This window comes from Poecilia latipinna, unplaced genomic scaffold (genome assembly GCF_001443285.1).
Source record: "Poecilia latipinna isolate Pla-1442-1.1 unplaced genomic scaffold, P_latipinna-1.0 Scaffold2018, whole genome shotgun sequence".
NCBI lineage: Eukaryota > Metazoa > Chordata > Actinopteri > Cyprinodontiformes > Poeciliidae > Poecilia > Poecilia latipinna.
This window is the reverse complement of record NW_015114634.1, coordinates 13,163-29,703: the sequence shown is the minus strand read 5'-3', so window position 1 is coordinate 29,703 and position 16,541 is coordinate 13,163. Positions and strand designations below refer to the sequence as shown.

General features: G+C 39.2%; 1 protein-coding gene across 1 annotated transcript in view; it reads right to left on the bottom strand.

The window, feature by feature from the left end:
* znf469 (zinc finger protein 469) overlaps positions 1–16,094 on the bottom strand; it is a 53,351-nt gene extending 37,257 nt beyond the window's left edge. The window contains exon 1 of the mRNA XM_015016435.1: positions 15,119–16,094. The gene's annotated coding sequence lies outside the window, so the exon portion shown is untranslated. The remainder of the gene's footprint in view (positions 1–15,118) is intronic.
* Positions 16,095–16,541: the final 447 nt, after the last annotated feature.

Here is a 16,541-nt window from a genome sequence, read left to right as displayed (position 1 = left end):
GCAGCCAAGTAGTTGAGCTCCAAGAAGATTTCCCTAAAGCCGAATGCTCACCAGTACTTTTGGAATTATGAAAGCCGCAGTTGGCAGTTCTTCGGTTCTGAGTGTACCATTCTTGTTTTACCGGGGCGATTAGACTACAGTGTCAGTGTAGAGTTTCACAGAGACATGAGGATTTATAAGGAGCACAATAAGGTGAATCAACAGGTAACTTTCCCCTACATGGAGGGAAGCAAAGACTGGGGTGTTTATGTGTTGGGGCAAGAAAGAGGGAGCACCTTAGGTAGAAAACAGAAAGGGACTTGTTCAGAAAGAAGGGACTAAGAAGGAGGCAACATTTGTGCTCATTGTTGATAGTGAGCATAGGGGATTCCCTTACATCCACTCAGGTGTACATCTTTGGTTTATTCTTTTCATATAGAAGCGAGAAAACAAGTCTTTCTTGGTGTTGGTTTGCTCATTAAGTATTTTGCAACACAAAGAAATCTGATCGGCTTCCTCTTTTTCCGAACTATAACAGGAAAAAAAGTTTCCACCTGAGGCAATGCAGCATTTATGTTAACAGCTTGGCCTTCTGTAGGAAGTTCCTTATGCGGCTCACAGTAAAATCAAATAACATCTCCAATCTGGACATAATATTCTTACGTCATAGTATGTTTTTTTTTTTTTAGAGTACATTCTTCTTTCAGCCCCAGAACAGTCTGTGGATCAGCTACAGAAAGGGACTAAGAAGGAAATAACATTAATGCTCAGCACTGCTCTAAAGGATTTTTTTTTGGCTTAGCAGTAGTGGTAGTAACTGCTAAAAATTTTACTACAGATGGTTCCAGAGCATAATTAGTTTCCTATGCTAAATATTAGGGTCTGTTCGAATCACAAGTTTTAGAGTTCCAAGCCAGAACATCAACTTAGATTCAAATTCAACACCAGCCAACGTCGTAATTCTGACTTGGAAAGTTGCATATACAAGAGTCATCTCAAGTTCAACATCCACATGGCTGCCACACAAAAAAACATAATCAAACTTGCAGAAATTTCCATTTCTGTGTATTTGTATTTGGGCACACGCGTACTGTAGGCTGTTCATGTTTGACACTTTAGTACTTTCTTAGTTCAATATTTTTTTGAAAACAAAGTATTCTGTTTTTTTTTCTTTACCAAAAAATAAAAGTTTCATAAACCACAAATACTGTCATCTCTAACCAGTACAGGAGAATCCAGTCCATGTTCACCTGTCCATGTTCATTAACTCCAAAATGCAACTTCAAACTACTCCTTTTTGTGTCATTAAGAATATTAAAAGATTTCATAAATCCTAACCCTTGTTTTGTTCAATATCTGCTCAAATTGGAATCATCCAGTTCAGGTTTAATCAGCTTGAAAAAGTATTTTAGATTCTGATTTAAAGATGATCAGAAGTCATTAAAACTTATGAAATATTCATTTAGTTAGCGCTAACAGGAAGCTAGCAAATGACCCAGATGCTGGGTGTATCTAAATTCAGGGGGCTACATCCTTTGAAAACCACATTTGAAGTTTGAATAAGTCACAGTGTTGCTAAGAAGCTTGTCCAAACACGAAGGTCTCCTCCAAATGCAGCCCACAAATGTGTCCTGTTGATGTATGATCTGGTGTATCGTTTGCAGCCCACCCTATCTAAAGATTCACTGTAGGCTGAAAGGAAATTTCTTTGTTTTCGTAGCAATGCTGGATGATGTGGGAAGTAGAGTGGGAGACGAGTGCAGTTTAAATAAGAATTTTAAAATTTGGTGCTACAAAAATTAAAAGCTTAAAGCGGTTGTGGTGTTAGGCTTTTATCATTTGCAGAGGCATGGTATTACAAAATATTTTGGAAGAGAAGAAATTAATTAAAGCTCCATTTTCTAAAGCTCCATTTTTTTCCCAGCTTGTGTTTAGCACTGTCACTGTTGCTAGGCATAATAAAGCATTAAATAAGTCCTTTATCTATCATGCAGATGACAATTACACTATCAGAGCTTTTAAAATAAAAAAAAATAGCCAGTATACCTTCATTTATCCTTAACATTATTATTACTATAGCAAAAAGAATGTGCTATTATTTATTATTTGTGCTAAATATGGTGCTATTACTCATAAAAGTAACAAGTTACTTCATCAATGTTATCAGCATAATCACACTTGTGTTGCTAATAGGAGGTAAAAATCAGGCTTGTGAGAATTGCTCACAAGCCTGTCTACGGTGGTTAGTCACTGGTTGTTGGTCAATGTCCACAGTGGTTAGTCACTGGTTGTTGGTCAATGTCCACAGTGGTTAGTCACTGGTTGTTGGTCACTGTTGATGGTGGTTAGTCACTGGTATTTGGTCAAACATAAAACTTTTAGGCAGAATTAACCAAAGCACACTAACTCAAAACCATCATTTTCCCATGCAAGAAATGGAAAACATCTTAGTTGAAGATAGAAATTATGAAAAAATTGTGTTTTGTGTGTTATTCTTTAATAAATCAGTCTATATGCAAAAAAATAAATAAATAAAAAAATAAAAAAATAGTAGAATGACACAAATAATGCTCATACACTTGTTAAATGAAAAAAAAAAAACATCTCTTAGCCTCAAGAAGAACCTATGGAGAATATTAATAATAATAATCTAGCTAAGGATCAGAAGTCCTTCTCTTCTTCTACAGCTATCAAGGAGCTGTTAACATCTCACAGACTGTCAGTCTAATGTCTAACATTTAAGAGAAGCTGATAGAGATTGGCAGATGAAGCCACACTCTTTGACCTGCTTGCTGCTTTAACATTTCCCATCTGCACCAGCGCTCACATATGGTTCACATAGAAAAACCTCTTATTCATTCTCCCTGGCAGTTAAAGGCAACATGCAAACACGGAAATGAGATATACACTACTGTGCTGGGACCCGTTCTTGAGAGGTGGCATTGGCTTTAAGCTGCAGAAATAAAACCAATAGATAGTCATGAGAAACCACAAAGCACCATTTAAATAACAGCACATGGAAGCCAGCATGAACATAGCCGCGCACACATATGGAAACAGAGATAAGCCCCCAAACATTTCTCTGAAATGGGAATATTCTTAAATATTAAAGTAAATGGTGATCATTTAGGGGTGTGATTTTATCTGGACCGGATGAGCCCTCAATGTGCAAACACCGATCTTGTCAAGGGATAAAGAGAGGCAACATGGGAAACAGCCAGGTAGTGCGGTTGACTACATTAACAGTTTAAACTTTATGTATGTAACTTTTATAAATGGCATGTTTCTTTTTTTTAATACATTTTGTTAAAACTGTCCCTATGTCATGACAACATAACATGAGACAGATACTCTGTGAAAAAAATCAAGCTCCTCCATCTCCACCCAGTGCTTCTACTTACATCTGCAGAAATACACTGTTCCTGGTCATAAACAACCAGAGCCAGGAGGTTTTAGCAAATACTTTAACAACGTATTGTTTATAAAATAGCATACTGCAGTTTCAAATGACGTTTTCAAATCTAAATGTATTTTTTAATGGGTAATATTATTGTTCTTGGAGGCCAACTTCATTAAAAAAGTGGTGAGCTGAGACCCATGAATGCAACTTAAATCAATCTAATAAAACCACTCCAAACAAGTGTGATGTAAAACTAATCTAGACCTCTGCAGTCGAAAATAAACACACCGTCTGTAGTTTAAACTACCGAAGCTGGTAAAAGTCAAGTCTCTAAGGACCAAAACAAATGTCTAGTCTGCTTTTAACAGAGAATTACAAGATTATGAGATGAAAAATCATGTACTGTTTTATCCTTGTTAGAGTAGAGCTCTAGACCCCGAGGCTTAGACAAGTTTGTAGTCTCAGTATACAACTCAAAATCGGATCTTGAGATCCAGACAACAAATTTGAACATCAAAGCACAATCCTAAGCCAAGTCTGAATTCTGTTTTGTGATATAAGGTTGACATAAGTGACGGTCTTTGACTTAAGTATGAAAATCTACAGAGAGGAATCCATATGTAAAATCTAGCCCTCCAAACATGACATATAAGCACTCTGACTCCTTAATAAAGGTCAATCATTCAAGAAATATCTTTAGCACAAAAAACAAGTGACACAGTCAAAGTTCCTTGGAGAATTAAGCACATGATCTACAAGGTAATGTGAAGGCAGTGATGATTGGTTAAGAGGAGTCGGAGCAGCAATCCAATCAGCAGGGTGTCAAGTAGCAAGGAAGGTGACCCCAAACCAACAACCAATTGCAGTCTACAATGGAGGCAACAGGAAACCAGAGTCAGATAGGAAAAGGGAAGTATGGTGGCAATAACTTGGGGTTATAACACTGGCATAGAAACAAAACAAAAATATTTTTAAAGCACACAAGTAGAGGTCGTTTCTAAAAAAGTGGAACCCTCCCACCTCGAAATGACAATGTTTGACTCAAATTCCTTCTGGAGTTAGTTATTACTCCACCCTGTCACTTCATCAAGCCCTACCTTCAGTCTCTACAACCTTGCCACCTGTTTCATCATCAATAGGAAAGTGACTTCATTCCAGGCTGCACAACCCGTAGACTTTAAATACGCTGATTATCATCGTCAAAAATTGTTTTGCGAAACAGAGGCTGTCTTTGATGGATTCAAAGAAAAGTTGCAAAATGATTGTGTCAGCTGTCACGTCAGTATCTAAATGTTTAAGTATGCGTGTGTATGTGTGTGTCTGTGTGAGTGTCAGAATATTAACAAGTTCACCAAGTTCAACAAGACACAGACACACACAGACAAGAAACACCTACACCACACATTTACACAGACATGCACAGATTGTTTTTTGTGTTGCCATTACTCAAGAGCACATTGCATTGATTCATATGTTGGAGACTTAACCCTTACCCTAGCCCATAATCACTACCTGCCTAACTCCGACCTTAATGCTAAAGTCGGCTTAAGTCTTTGCTCTGAAATGCCCTGATTTATTTTATGAGGACTGTCTGTCCACAAAAGGGAGGTGAGTCCCCAGAACAGAAGTGTGTGAATGTACTGATCTCCGCATAATTCAGCATATACATAGATTCAGACGCGTACACGCACATACAAATTACTCAGTACTCCCTTTTTTCCCTGAAGCAGACTCTGCGAATGTTTGGCTGTGCCAGCTGTGTGAGCTTGAGGCAGGGTGTGGGGTATATACAACAGTCTGACAGACTGCATGATGTGTATACACACAGTCATAAACAGTATCTGGAGCGGAAGCACTGATCATCTAGATGTGCTTGACCCCGTGACCCCTGGGCTGAACGGTTATCTTTGCTCTGTCTGTAATATTCAGCCCCCAAGGCTGCAGGAAACACTGGCTGCTGCTCTGTACAATGTACTGACCATGAGCGAGTGTGCAGGGCTTGAGAGCACACACTCACCAAACCTTGCCTGATTTCATCTCCATTGTTTACCTTAGTGTACAAAAGTAAATATAAATTATCCAAAAGTCTGTTTGCGTGTCTGTGCATGAAAATGTATAAACATGTCAGCGGCCAAGTCTTTGAAGTTGACCACAGTGGCACAGTGGTGCAGTGAACTTTGGAGCTGAGAAGGGGAGAGACCCACAGACACACATTTAGTGTGTCAAAAACATCTGGCCTTATTTATAACTCCTCTGGAAAAAAATTACAAGAATGGAACTAAATGAGTGTTTAAAAACTGGGAAGACTCAAAAAAAGTGCTGCAGAGGAACTCCTTCAGTTTCTGGAATGTCACAGAAATAACCAAAAATGGCCAAACTGGGAGGGGCTTGGGGGCACGTCTGAAATGTGAAACCTGTCATGCCATGCAGTAAAGCAAATGATGCTCTCAAAAACATTCAGTCAACGTTTTCATTGGATGACAGTTTTACCTTTTAACCCAACACATCTATATCTCTTAAGCGGAAAAGTGACTCAGCAATAACAGTGGCGTCTCAGAGGTAAAATGACTAAACTCAACTTTCTCTGTATGTGTGTGAGCACCTGTGAGTGACTAAATGGAAAGATACCAATCATCTGCATGCATTGCATGTCATTCATTCCAGCTTTTTTTTTTTTTTTTACTGCTGTAGGGCCAAGAAGTCACTGTGAACTCCTTCAGCAAACACTTAGAAGCAAGAAGAGGGAGCATTGAGGGATGAGGAACTGGCAAACATGCCTGTTTGACCCGGAAATATTCAGCAGGGTTAGAACTTTGAACTATTTGAAGCATGGACACTAGAGAAGGCCTGGCAAACATATGTGTTTGAAGACCAAACAGTGGTGAAGGCAGAGCTCCCATGGGGAATCTGACAGTAGAGCCTGATAGTTATCTGCAGCTTACTCTCCATAATGTCGACAGTTTAAATGAGAAGCCACAATAAGCTCAGTTACCAAAGAGGAGATTGTCCATTCAAGTTTAAATACCATATTGATTTCCTGGTTCCCAAAGCTCTTTCTTCAGGAGAAACAGCGACACTGGTCAGAGTTGATGATAAGTTGGATAAAGCTAAATATAGGGAACTACTTTAGGAAAAAAACGTAAGAGGCAGAAAATAAATTTAAGATCGGGGCAAAGCTTCACTCTCCAGCACGTACGCATTTGAAAACATACAGACCGACCCAAAGTGGACTGATTTAGATCAAATCTTATTTAGGTGTTAAAATTGTCCAGTCAAAGTCCAGTCAGGAATCTATTGCAGTATTGCTGTCAACACAAACTTGCCATCCAGTCTGACAGAGCTTGAGCGGCTGAGCATGCAAAGCTGAAAAAGACATACCACCAAAAACTACCAGGCTTCAACTGTAAATGAAAACCCCTCTTTTCAGATTTAATTTGTGAAGAGAAGAAAACTGTGCAGTCCTTTTTCTTCCACTTTAAAATAATACAGTGCATTGTGTAGCTTGGTCATATGAAATTCTAATAAAGTACATAGAAGTCTGTGGTTGTAACTTCAAACAGTATGAATAAATTGGCAAGGCAAAGTTATTAGAGAGGAATGAAAATTAAGCAGCAAGCAGCTCACCTTACCCATATAAAAGCTGTCATGCTTCTTGATTCAGTTCAGGGCAATGTCTTCTTATCTGATTCTGTTTATGGTATCTGGTTTCTGTCCCTCATACCACCAACAGTTCTTGTACGGACTATTGGTGGTATGACACCTAGCCTTGTATTTGTAGGAATTGCAGTTGTTACTTTTTGAAATTAAGCCTCACAGAGGTTAAATATCCAAAGCTTTAAAACTTAGGCCTCCCCCTTTTAACCTTCATAAAATGACTCGTCTGTCAGCACTTGAAATGAGTGTGGTCATCTGTCTATGACAGCCTGCCGAGCCACAGGTGACCGACATCAGTAGTCCAAGACAGAAGCTTTGAAGTCAAAGCCACACAGTGAACTCCTTTCCACGCAGTTCTCAGGGCTCTCCTTTAAATAGAGAATGACGTCAGACCCTGCTCAGGTCTACCGGCTCGAGCCCAAAATAAATGCATCCACAACAATACCACATCTGGAGAAAAGTGTTGAAGTGAAAAAGGGAAGAGGAGGAATGTTGGTGAAAGTGGGTCAAAAAGCTGTTTAGCTCTCAAACTCGGGCCTAAACATCTGGAGCTGCTTCAAACGGATTTTATTTGAGGCTGTCAAATACTTGCTAATCATTCCTCAGATGCTTCTGAACTGTAATTCGAAACTTGTTTAATCTCTAATTTGCAGCATAAATTTAGACAAGGTTGGAGCATGAAGCAAAATCTTATTTCCTGGGATTTTCTCAGCATCGGCTCTGAAGAGGTTCGTGCAGAAGTTTTCTCAGGAAGCCTGTTCTTGTTGTTAGTGTCACAAGCAATTGGAACCTTCCTTCAGCAGAAGGAGCATAAACGCAAGGCAAGAAATTGAGACAATTTTCTGCCTGTTGGAGAAAGTGTCGTATAAACACACAATGAGTGATCCAGCAGTTATTTGTCAGCAGACACATGAGTGAACCGCCTCCAGTCTGACTCCGCAGATTGAACTCGCAGCCGTGGGTGCATAAAAAAAATATAATTGAATGCACACACATTCGTATATGTGTGTGCATTCAAGGAAGTCAGGTTGCTGAAAGAAATAGAAAAGGCTGGAGAAGGATACCGATGAAATTATTTTTCTACAAAAGCAGATTCAGTGTCATAACACCAATTCCCAAAATCCCATTTACTACTCTAATGCTAAGAGTGAAGGGTTTGCTGGTAAAACAAAACCAACATGACTGGGTCAGAAGAGGGAGAGGAACATAAAGTAACAGATGACTCATCGTTACATCCTAAATATAAAAGATCTTGAGGCTGGAGCCAGCTAAGATAATTAAAGAGCAATAACAGACGGAAAACTGTGAGTTACTGAGCTGAGAAAAATTAGGTCAAGCAGTTCAGCTCAAGGACTGTAGATCCAGTAAAATGCCATCTGTGCTGTCAGTTTTTATACAGAAAAAGGAGATCCACTAAGGGAAGCTCTTCACTGCAACTACAAAAGGAAAAAAATAACAACCTAAGAAATTAATGTCACTGCGCATTTTTCTAGACGGTCAAAAAACTGCCTGTACATAGACTGCATTTAGAAGAAAATAACACAAATATGATGGAATGATGCAACCCTGGGCATATATTTCCATACAAAAATACTGATGATTCTTTTGTTTTCACATAGAGAGTTAAGGATTCCTGAAATACAAGCTGTGTTTTATTCGATCTGTAAACAGTATACAGTCATTTTGTCTGTTTGGTCAGTCTAGATCTTTCTTTTCCCTCCTAATTTCAACCTAATGTGGTCCCACATTACTCAAAACCAACCATTTCCTGGTCAGGAAATGCTTGGTTTACAGGTCCAAAATGGAGATAGGAAGGGTCAAATGGTAGCATGAAGCTGCAAAATCAGGATACAAAAATCTACAGGGCTAAAATGCCCCAACACCCCCGTCAAGTTTAGTAACCATTCACACTTTGAGACATATGAACGAAACATCTCATATTCCGGCTTTATTAAGGAGTATCACAGAATGGATAGATGAGTTTGTGAGACCTTAATTTCCCAATTAGTGTGACTGTTTTAACAAAGAGTCATGAGCACGGAACGCTTGACCCGTCAGAAATAAGAATATCCTTTGGATAATAATGGCTAAAGCAAGAAATGAAGTCCGGCTGTCACTTATCCACTTAAAATTAGAATTAGCTCTGTCCTATGAGCTATATTTCAAAATTGAAAGGAGATATTTATGTTACCAATATAATAAATAAACATGAGCACAAATATTTACACTAAAATTCAGTTGACAAACACACCAAATTTATATCTCTTCAATTACGCATTTAAATTTAGCAGGAAATTATAAGGACTCTGAAATTGAGGTTTGGCTTACTAATGGGTTGATTGAGGAAAAAAAAAAAAAAAAAACATTGGAGGTTCTCAAAGTTTTAATCACTGGGAGCCAATCTCTGCAGCCTGTTATTTAAAATCTAAATCCGATAATTTATGATGCACCTCAGGTATAACCAAGTAAGAATGTAATCGTTCCTTCCCTTTTGCTTCCTCTGGTTGATTGGTGATGTGCTTTTTCATAGCGTCATATACCATCTCTATGCTAATGTTTAGGAGGCAGCAGTTTAAACTGGTCTTTTTCTAATTAAAAAGACGGCTAGAGTAGGATGGAGAGAGTGAATTCCCACAGGCCACATCATGTGACTTTAGGATTCTCGTCATGGTGATGCCACCTTTCCTTGCTATGCTTTATGGCACTTGTCAGTAAAATTTGAGGAAGAGCTCCGTGCTACAGCAGTTTTGTCACAGAAATTTATTGGATAATTTGATAGCAAGACCGAGAGTGAGCTAACACTGTGATGTATATTTAACCAAAAAAAGAAGACGACTACAAATCTGTCCTGAGAAAACACAACATTTTAGTTTCTGACAACATCAAAGGATAATGAACAAATTATAATTATAGGATTGATGTGAGAACTTTGAGCCTTTTCCTATATGTCAGCATGGCATTGTTGTTATTTAGAGCTTCACAATATACTGTCCTGCAAAGAACTCCTTGGATGTAGTGTTTGGAAGGTTTTATGTTTCATGTGCTGTGCATTCAAACTCTGCTTGCCAAAAATATGTTATAACAATTGGACGGACTTTTTCTGGATTCAATCTTAGTGACTGAGATGCTAAAGCTTAGAGAGAGCGGCATCATGATGCTGGTAGAGAAAACCGGCAGTGAGGAAAAATGTTGATTAATCACCGCTGCAACACAATACTCAACAATTCTACTGCAATATTTTCCTACTATTATTTAACTCTGCTATGATTATAATGAGGTTGTATGAATAAGAGCTCAAGATACTGAGACATCATTCATTCATCCATCCATTGTCTATATCCTCTTGCGGGAAGTGGTGCCTTTCTCCAGTGGTCTGGGGGAGGTTGCATTCTGCACAGGCCACCAGTCTATCAAAGACGCACAGCTTGCACCGACACACTCTCGCCTAAATTTGAACCAAAGATCGTCTTGCTACAAGGCAACAGTGCTAACACCATTCAGTCCTCATACGAGACTTTAATCTCTTCATAATGTTGTAGCGTGGAAAATCAGTTTCACAGCTACACACAAACTGGGGAGGATGGCCCGAGGGACTCTGGGCTACAGCATTGGTGTTCTCTCTAGCTTAGAGGCATTGAGTTTGAAATGGTAACAAGTTTCAAACTCTAGTCTAGCAGAACAAACAAGAATGAAATGAATAAAATAAACGCAAGAATAACTGAGTTTTAGACATCTGCATTGATCAAATAATAAAATACTATCAATTAAGTTCTAGCTTCAGTAAATGAACTGAAAAAGAGTGTGAGTGCTCCAATCCTAGAGAGAAATTAAGAGGTTTAACATAACAGCTGCGTCTCATATACAAACTGCTCAGTGCAATCCATTTTTTCTATGTACTCTGTTTTCAGATCTGGATTTCTACTCATGTGGGTGGAAATGATCTATAAAGCAATTTCGCCACGGTTCAAACCAATCTGTTTGCTAGCGAAGCCATTTTTCTTCATTCAGTGAACATCATGCTTCTGCAGCAAAAACGTTTGTACTTTGTTTCTTTCAATTTACACTGCAGACAAATAAGGTTTGCATCTTATTACAGTGCTTCACAAAAATTCACATTGAACTATTTCATCCTAAACCATGAACTGCAATGTGTTTCTTTGGGATTCCTTATACATGACCGACCGTGGATAGTTATGAAGTAAAAGAAAACCTTAATTTGGAAAAATTTTTCTGAAAGTTGCTGGCGTGTATGTGTTTAAATCCCTAGGCCACAGTGTTTTAGAGCTACCTTTTATTACCATTACAGCAACAAGTCTTTTGATTTTTTGCTGTTGACTTTGTACATCTAGAGACTAAAATGTTGGCCAATTCCTCTTTGCTAAACAGCTCAAGCTCAGTCAGATTAATTGATGCGTATCCTTTAAAAGTTATTTTCATGACTTAATGCAATTTAGATTAGATTAGAATTATGCTTTCAAAGTTACTAACTCTGACTGTTGGTATGTATGCTAAATGTTTTAGTCTCAAAACTTTTTCAATCGATTCTGGCCAGATTCCCTATCCCTGCAGTATTCCAAATCATGATGCGGCCATCACCATGGTGTTTCATGTGATGGTATGTTCAGAGTCATTTTCAGCACAGTCCTTTCGTTCACTCATTGGCCTGGTAGAAAATCTACCGGACACAATCCAAATTAAGGGGACAAAGCCCAAACTGTAGTGGAAGCAACAATTTATTTTTTTGAGCAAAAATGGCCAAGCTAGTATTTTGCATGTAGGCCAGAAAGCCCAATTTCAGAGCACCTTCTTCCGTGACAGGGAGTGATTAAGGGCCTACAGTTAAATTAACTTGTAGTGTCACAGGCATGAGGTGGTGATAGGGTCAGGGGTCACACTACCATGACAAACAAATGAACCACCCAGCGAGAAAGTCAACAAGAGATACTTTCCTACCAAGCCCTGGCAACAGCGACGGCTGGCAAACATGTGCGTGACAAACGTGCCATCTTAACCAATGACAGAGTCTCTATCATCACCATATGGGGCTGCCACACAGGCATACCAGAGAGAGTGGGAGAGCCACAGCGGGAGGTGAGAAACAGCAGGCAAAGCAGGAAGGGTAGCATCAGACACTGTTAAAGATAACTAGGCTAATACTGATAAGACATTTTCAGAACTGTGTACATGGGTTATGGTCTTTCAGCTGCTCTGTTAGATCTGCACTGTAAGCTCTACATACTGCCTAAGTTTGTGTAAATGTTATGAGGACTCCCTGATGTGAAAATCATGGGAGAGATGCTGCTGTTAGCTAGTCTGCAATCAGGCAAAGTTTTACTGTAGGTTCTATTGTTTCTCTTCAGGGCTTTAAGACTGGTGTGCAGCACTCATGATGGCCCCTCTCTGCCATTATACCCCCCATAAATCCCATTTTATGAACTTTAACTGTCTTGAGAAAACACACAAAGCTAAACTCGGGGTCCTTATATAAAAGTTCTTCCTTTTCCTTCTCTGACTCGATCACAAGAAATCCGATGATTCAACTCCTTTGCCTCTAGATCCACTTTGTACCGCAGCAATGTTTTTGAGCATTCCTGTTGATTTTCCACACTTTCATTTCATAATTTTATTTGCCTCAGCTTTCTGTCCGTCCTCCATCTCTAACTCTGTTTGTATTTTTCTTTCTCCTCCTCTTCCCCTCACTAGTTCTGGAAAGTACATTCGCTCAGTTCAACAGAGTGACACAAGGACCGTCTCCTTCATGGCAGACTTGTGTTTTTTCAATTAAGCTTGGCTCCTGTACATTTGGGAAACCATAATTCTCAGGGTCCGGCAGAAAGCAGTGGAAAGTCACTTAGGTTTTTCTTTCTGGGAGAGGTATTGGAAAGATCCATTTCCTTGAAGCATGTTAAAGTAGGGAGGATGGAGAATAAAATTATAGGAAAACCACCAACAAGATTACAGGAGGTGTTGATAGAAATGGAAGGTCTCGCTGAGGCGATCGGGGTGCAACAACCCGTGGGGTGAATAGGATCAGGAAGGTGGTGAGGGAGAGAATGCACATGGATGGATTTCCCAGGGAATGTGGATGAAAGTAAGTGAGTCACAGGCCAGATCTGGATTGCCCAATGGGGAGGAGGTCAGATCCACTGAATTCACTTCAAAGCCTGTTGTCACTGGATTGCAGATGCCTCTTGTCAATTATATTTACAGAGATGAACCCCAGTAGGCTGTCTGATCCGTCTGTCCTAAGCAGCTTTCAGGAAGTAGTGCAAATAAACAAACAATAACCTCCCATATGCAGTTTAACAGCTCACGCAAAATTACAGTGTGGCTGAGTTTGATATTGGCACTTTTATCAATCATCAATTAGATTGTATTTAACAAAGGTAACTTATGCAATATTAATGCTGGCCTGAAGGTGGAGCCACTCATTATATAGAAAACAGATTTTTGAACACAAGACCTAAACAATCATGCCTTTAAAGCAGTCTTTGTTGAAATGTTACAGCCACACACTTTATGGAAGCACTTTACCGGGGCATCAGATTTTAACCAACATTATACACATAGCTTCATTAAACAAATGAAAGGCAGGCAACTTTCAAGATAGGAATATAAATAATTAAATCACCTTAAAGCAGTTTTTAGACTCTGGGCCTTACATTGTAACGGTGTGGGAAGTTACACTGCCTTAGGTAAAAACATCTAATACTACCGCCTTCGCAGTTTCATCTACAGTGAAACCGGACAGCCAGAGATTTTTTGGGACTAAGATTTTGCAGCAGTGTCTCAATAAAAACAGTAGCTAATCTCATGCCATGCTATGCAGACACTACTTCCACACTGCTGAAGATTCACTAACTTCATAGGGCTTGAGGTGTCATCCTGACATATTTCCTTTTAATTTTCTACCACTGGAGAACTATCTGATGCTCTGTATCCAGCATAAGAACTACCATGTGGAGCTGTTTAGAAGTGGGAAAAAAAATGGTGATTGTCTGGCAAAAGTAGTGCACTGAGTCCTGATAAAATAGAAAACTATTAATACCACATCCTTTATTCTAACACACACACACATTAATCAAATGTGGGATGCATCAAAGATCTAGATCTATATAATGGCTTATTTATCTATACGCCAGCATACACACAACAGTGCCAGAATTTGAAATGATGCTCTAATTCTTTGATTTTAAATCCAAGAGACAAAATCTAATAAATCAGTTCATACTGATCAGCATTTAGAACATGAAATAGATCTGCTTTTTGTTTAACAGCTTTCTGTTTAGCAGTAAAACCAGCATGACTGAAAGATCTATTCTAGATTATATAAATAATGCAATATCATCAGCTGGCCTACTTTGTGCCAAAGGTCAGCTAGTCTGTGTCCACTAAATCTTGCCCTGGTCATATTCCCTCAGGTCAGCTGTGAACTCGCTGAAATAATTCAGCATCACAATCAATTTCAAAATCTTCTTAATGAAACATCCCATGTTGTCACCTCTGACCAGGACAATCAAAGAGAGATTCGCCACTTACTGTTATCTCTCTCACTGCTACCAAAAAAAAAAAAAAAAGACATCTGCATTTAGAGAATTAAATTAAATCTCCTTGTGTAAAAGAATAAGAATTCATTAGGAGAATAAATATGTAGCACATATTGCTGGTTGAGTTTGTTTTTATTCTGGAGCCTGATTTACATCACTAATCCAATTTATAGGAAATTAAAAATCCTAGACTAGACAACAAGTTAATCATATGCAGACATTTGCTAAAAAGGATAAAGTATGTTACTGGGGAATTACTTACTCAACCTTTAATTAGTACCAAAGTTCTCAGTATATTTTCATATTTCCCTTTCAAGAATGTGACAGTTTCCTTCGTTCAAAGATGCAGTCAGTTCATGTAGAGAGTAAATACACACAAACACATGCGTATTAAAAGTGGGAGTGACTTCTGATGTACAGCCCCCAATATACCACCACCCCTCCAGTGCCCCCAACTACAACAATCAGACTGGGCAGACAGCAACACAGTTCATAGCTATAGAGAATTGCAGGAGTAACAACTAAGGGTTTTTCTTACCTCAAGGGTTTTTCTGTAAAGCCAACACAAGCAAAAGACTCATGATTGTAGCGGTCTGTCTCAGTCTCGGCCTCTTTGTGTCATTTAGCTGCGGCAGACGGGAGCTGGGACGCATAAACGCTGCAGAGTGGAGACGCTTTCGGCACACTTCACAGACAGGGAGGGCTGTGGAGCAGCGCAGACCCCAGGCCCGTCCGCTCACACTCTGCCGTCTGAGGATGAAAAGAGAAGACTTCATTACCAACACAAGACACGCCTCCACCCCTCTGGTCTCCCTCCTCCTGAGCTACCCTCCCCCCGTCCCACCCCGTCTCTCCTCCTTGACTACCACCCGGTTTCCCTTCCACACTCCCAGGCAGTAGCACGCTCCAGGGCCTGCCCCAGCCAAAAAGAGGGGTAGCAGACGGCCAAAAAAAAGAAAAGAAAAACTCCCATCCCAAAGCATACCAGTGCAAATACAGGAAAGGCAGACAGGGACAAGAAAAATCAGGACAGTGGAGTAACAGAGAGGAAGCATTTATCACTGCATCAATCTTATCTAATCTTAATGTTTTACATCAATTGACCTGTCCCATATTTAGTTTTTATAGTTAAGATGAAATTAGTAGAATCACATTTAAGATAGAAAGAGTGGCTGCAGATGAGAATATAAAGCACAAATAAAGAAGGAAAACAGAATGGAGAGAACTGACTAACTTTTTTTGTGGAATAATTTGACATGACACAGGCTAGACAGAAACAGAGACTCGGATCCACTCAGACCGAGACATAAGATCAGTTATGACATTTCAAGACATAAAGTTAATGGGGGAAACATGACAAATACAACCTGAGGTTGTTGTAAATGCTAATTAAGACTTTCTGTGAGAGAAATCACATCAAAAGAATGTTGCTCATGAGTGTATTTGTGTCTGTTTTAGGTTCACGGGGTGGGGATTATGTCTGTCTCTATGTACTTGTGCATCTATAAACCTAATTTTACTTTAGCTCTTTGCAAGCTGCTTCCATGGACAACACCCAGAATAAAGTTTCAAAATCTTTGTCCATTCTGCCCCTCCTTCACATGGCAAATGAAGTCTCTCCACATTAGATGGAGAAAATAGACTTAAAAACATTAGCCTTTTACTGTCTGTAATTATGATGGGCTGGGTAGAGTCAGCTCAGACTAGTCTTGTGTTTTAACGGTGGATAGGAAGAAACGATACATTAGTTAAATGATGTTACAACATTGCCTTTTCACAGATTCTCAATAATATTTATTCTCATGCGCTGTCATACAGATTCTCTGTCTGTACTGATGAAGATTCTCTTACTTCCATATAATGAATGCTGGCTTTATTCCAAATGACTGCAGCCCTACTTTCTGACTGATTAAGAATAAAATAATTTATCCACTCGGATGTAAATAAAAAAAATTGTTTTA